General features: G+C 43.5%; 1 long non-coding RNA gene across 3 annotated transcripts; it reads left to right on the forward strand.

The window, feature by feature from the left end:
- The first annotated feature begins 328 nt into the window (after window positions 1-328).
- Window positions 329-3,316, forward strand: LOC306810536. Of its 3 annotated transcripts, none has more exons than XR_013776476.1 (3): window positions 329-586; window positions 1,614-1,740; window positions 1,837-3,316. It is a non-coding gene; the product is annotated as an uncharacterized lncRNA (long non-coding RNA). The 3 variants fall into 3 exon arrangements; XR_013776477.1 differs by lacking the exon at window positions 329-586 and adding an exon at window positions 1,134-1,446; XR_013776478.1 differs by lacking the exon at window positions 329-586 and adding an exon at window positions 1,134-1,442.
- Window positions 3,317-4,847: the final 1,531 nt, after the last annotated feature.

Genomic DNA, 4,847 nt, shown 5'->3' on the forward strand with positions numbered 1-4,847 from the left:
GGTATGAGTCTGTTTGAGAGAGTGACACATATAAGATTCTAAAACACATTCAAGTAGCCCAAAGAGTAATCTGAATTGTGCTAGAGACACACAGCTCAGAGTCAGAGCTGGGGCATCCAGGAAGGCTGAGAGCAGCCCTGCAGGGTCAGACAGCTGCTCACCTTCTCAGGCTGAGTGCTCACAGTAGAGCCAGAGCCCCACGGCCTGGGGAGGCCCTGGACAACACCTGGCACCAGGTGAGCCTTGGGGAGGGGCCCTGCACCCACATTAGTCTATCTGGGAATTGCTCTGAAGCAAAACATTGTGTGAGCCTGAGCAGAAACACTGGGGAGCGCTCGGCAGCGAATTCTTTCGCGTGCTGCCTTTTGATTTTGTATGATTTCCAGCAAAAACATTTCCTCTGACTGTTTTCCTTCTAGAAACAGCCTTCTTCCAGACAGGGCTACTGTGCCACTATTTAGCTGGGTAGACACAGGGCTATTTAAAACACGGAGCTGGAACATTAGCAAAACACTTGTCTCATTCCAAGGCAAGCAGGGAGGGAAGGGTGCGCATCGCCCAGTGCAACCTTGCTTGTCCCCGGGAGGTCTGAGCCTGCGTCATGCAGATTGTGCTGAATTTAAGGCTTCTGGGCATGAAGTCTGTGGCAAAAATCTGACAAGGTTTTTTTAGAAGCTGCTAGTTCACAGCCTTGAGTATTTATGGTTTTTGGCTGCCAGCTCTCGCACACGTTGCGGTCAGCAGTTTAATTATTTACCAGGCTCTGGACAGTGCCGTTCGAGCAGGAACCAGCAAATCTGATGTTTTGATAATGCCAGGGTAATTGGGTGATTTTTTTTTTTTTTTTTTTTGTTGTTGTTTTAATCTCCTCCCACCAGCTCCATCCCCCCATTCTGCTGGGAGATGCAGAGTCATAGCTCTGCTGGCTTGGCTTCCTGCCACCTCACTGCTCCTTTAAAACCCCATACCTCCCATTGAAGGAACTCAGTGTCCTGTTCACCAGGAGGACGTCAATGTTTCTATGGAAACTCTTCCCAAAGATTCTTGCTCCTCGCTGCCACTGCTGCGTATTGTATGACTGGCTTTGTACACTGCAATTCATTATCCAGGCTGTGACGAAAAGGGAGCAGCTTTCTGCCCAAGGGGAAAAAGCATTAAAGGGAAAAAAAAAAAAAATACCCAAAACACTAACTCTCCAGCTCCACCATCTTAATATTAATAAAATAAGCCACTAAAACTGAAGGTGCTAAAGTCGTTTGGCATTTGAGCTATGAATGGAATCTGCTTGCCTGTGCTCCTTGCAGTGAAAAAACCCTTTCCTGAATAATTAACTCAGCTGAAGAAGCTTATAAATTCTTCGTAAGGTCCTTTTTCCTTCTGAGTAGGGAGAAGAAAATTTTCCACCCCTCACAATTACAATCCTGATGATGAATGAGTGTCACGTAGGTAACAAATGTGCCTGAGCAGAAACCCTGTGCGTGAAGTGCGTGGAGAACAGGGGAGGCTCAAGCCCAGGCTCAGCTTTTGGATTTGAATTAATGCCTGCAAAGGGGATGCAGAACTAATAGGCTGGAGGTCAATTCACATTAATTTCTCGTTTGCCTCAATAACAGGAAATATCTGGGAGCAGTGGAGAATGTGGTGACAGCGTTTACGTTCGTGTCCCTTATTAATGATGTCCAAAGGTGAACAGATTCCTCACCCCTCTGCAGATGAGCTCCAGCCATTACATACTGACAGGTAAAACAGTCTAGGTTTTGTTCCCACCTTTATCACAGTTTTGCTGTTATTTTGTATTCAGACATCACTGTTAACTTTGAAAATCTGAATTTCCAGGTGCTGCTCTGAAGGAGCTGGAACCTGATTTTCTTGGCTTCCACTGGATCACTGATGGGCTGCTGGCACCACAGGCAATCAGATTTCAGGTGTCCCAAAGCATGTGCTTCAAACCCAAGGTACTCAACTCCTGACACTTGCAGAAAGACATCTCCTTAACCCAACAGAACTTTGAGATCTGAAGAAAAACATTACACTCATCTACTATGCTGAGAACCAGCACTGAGTAAAAATCTGAGTAAAGACGAGAATGAGAGGAGACAAGTATTTTATTTTTAAACCTTATGAATTTCTGAGTAGTTCTGCTTTGTCGCTTTCCTAGAGAGGAAGGCAGGGTTGGGAAGATCAGAATTTCAAGCCCTGCTCCCTCCCTGATACCACACTAAAGACTTGCATTACCTTTAACTGATGTTTCTGAGTGCATCCTCACTGATTTACTCCAGCCGTGCTCTTTGTGCAGGGAACATTCTATTCTCAGAGCATAATCTAGACCCATATGAACAATATAGATGTTTCCTGATCATTTCGAAAGAGGAGATGTAATTACTGCCTGTGCTGGATGCACAGCATCTCTCTGCTTGCCAGAGCACTGCAAACCCGTGACCCCTTTTGGAATCCATACAGGGAGAATAGTCCCAAATCCTTCAAATGTGGTTTTCATTTTGCCATTTCCATCTTATTAAATATGCTGGTCCTTGTGCCTTTGATTTTAACTTCCTAAGGATAGCTCATGCTGAAATTATTTAGAAGGCTCTCAGAGGCTTTTAGATGAAATTCAGGGATCATTCCTGCAGAAATGTGTCTGTTTGTGGGATGCAGGCAGCAACTTGGGCATCTTCTGCAGAAAAATGGGGAGGGGAACCCAGCAAGTTCTCCCTTGGGTAACTTGTTTTTTTAAGAAGTGCAACAAAGCAGGTTCTTGTTTTATAAGGACTTCCCTTAAATACTTGAAGAGGAGGCTGGAACTCATCTGACCTGCTCCAGAACCAGTTGGCTTGGCTGTGCATAATCCAATTGCTGTGATTTAAAATGAATACTTGGAGTGTTTTTGTCTCCTAAATCATCCCACAAACACTGTGCTTCACTGCCTTCTCTCTAGTGGAAGGATATCCAGGGTGAGACATTGCAATTCAAATTTTCCTCTCTAGGGTCAGATCTGTCTCAGCTCAGTAAAGCTCTGCTATGCAGAGAGGTTTGATGTGAAATAAGCACAGGTCCCTCCATGGTGCAGTCAATCGAGATCAACAGCACAGAAAAATCACCACAGAAATTGCTCTCTGTATCAGCTGCCTCAGGAAAAAATAAAATTAAATAATTAATAAATAAAAATCAATGACTGATTTGGCCCTGGAGACTGAGTCACTCTCCTCTGAGCTAGAGTGGTCCCTCCTGAACACTTTTGCACATTGCAAAGGCACCACATAATGGAACAATTCAGTGGCACTGACAGGGCTGCTAAAATAGCCCTGGAGTGAGATAGGGAAGGTGCTGTAGGTCACTGCTGAGTGCCTGGCAGGGCTGGCAGGGAGAACCACACCAAGAGTTTCTCAGATTGCTTCAGAGAGACCAGACTTAGCTTGCAAGCCTGCAATGGTTCAGAGAGAAGCTGCTTTGTATTTTGGATTCATGCAATTCAAAATTTGGTGTCTGCTTCTCCCTGTGTCCTGCACAGCAGTTTCCCTGCTGACATCCATGGTTAATGGCCCTGGAACCCCAACTCTCCAGCCCTTTTCTTTCCTGGGATCTGACAGAGCCTGAATTTTATTTGCCCTGTGATCCCAGCTTAAATCCCCCTACACATAAAATTCATTTACTGCTTTAAACTCTTTAAGCATGGTCCTTAGTAGGTCTTAAGAACAAGAAATACCTGCTAAAATTGTTTAACATTATCTGAACTGGGCATGAGGGGAGCAGGAGTTGAGTTCAGCAATTACTGGGATTGAGAGAGAACCAGGAGATCACCTTTAAGGAAAATAGCAGCAACCAAACACGTTGTGAGCTAGCAGAAAACACAATCAAAGAGGGACCAGCTTACAAAAATGAGGCTAAATATCACTGGTATTTAGCATTAATCTCTTTGTCTTTGCCTTTGTCTTGCTATTCATCCTCCCAAATCTCATGTCTGGTGGGACTGGACATCTCAGAGGGTTTGGTTTAAAACCAGTTCAGGTTAATTCTGCAGAATGAACATGGGTGAGACTAGAACATATAGCTCATGATATAACATCACTGTATTCATGATAGAAACCAAACTGAAGTTCAGTTTGTTCCAAAAAACACCATTTCTAAGGCACAAGAGCAGACAAATCAATGACTGAGAGGAACTAGAGGTGAAAATTAAAAAAGAGATATAAATACACTTACTTTAAAACATTTTAATTTCAAGTCACAGGAAAACCATTCAATGTGTATCCTGGGGTTTCTTTAAACAGGGAAAGAAGATTAAAATACTAATCTCTGCTGATTTCCCTGTGCAGCAGCAAAAATGAATGTGGCTCAAAAGCCTGACCTATGAGCAAAGATTAAGAGCAGCTAAATTTGTATAGCTTGGCTAAGCAGCAACCAGAAGGGACACACTGGCAGAGTGCAAAACCAGAAAAATTGGAGTATTATTTGGAAAGACAACAGAGTCAGGGGATGAAAACTAAAGAAAGATCAGGCAGAATGGTAAAGTCTCTAAAACTGGTCTGTATTTTAAGGAATGAAAGCCAGAATACTCCAAGCATACAAGGATGAACTAGACACTGGTGTGAGGGTCCTTGGATGCAACCAGTGACTTTAAGCATTTCTATTTCCAAAGAAAATCACCTCTAGAACAGGGACAGCTTAGCTCATGCTATAAATCATTTATTCTCAAGTTGAGCACCCAGCAGCCACAAATCAGTTCTTAAAATCTTGAGTGAAAAATAAACCACAAGGAACAATCCTGTGCTCCAAGGGAATGGACAAGCTAATCTAATACATCTTTGTCATCTGTGGTTTCCATGACAGTTGCATAATCAGACATTTAT

Source organism: Erithacus rubecula, assembly GCF_903797595.1.
Source record: "Erithacus rubecula genome assembly, chromosome: 20".
NCBI lineage: Eukaryota > Metazoa > Chordata > Aves > Passeriformes > Muscicapidae > Erithacus > Erithacus rubecula.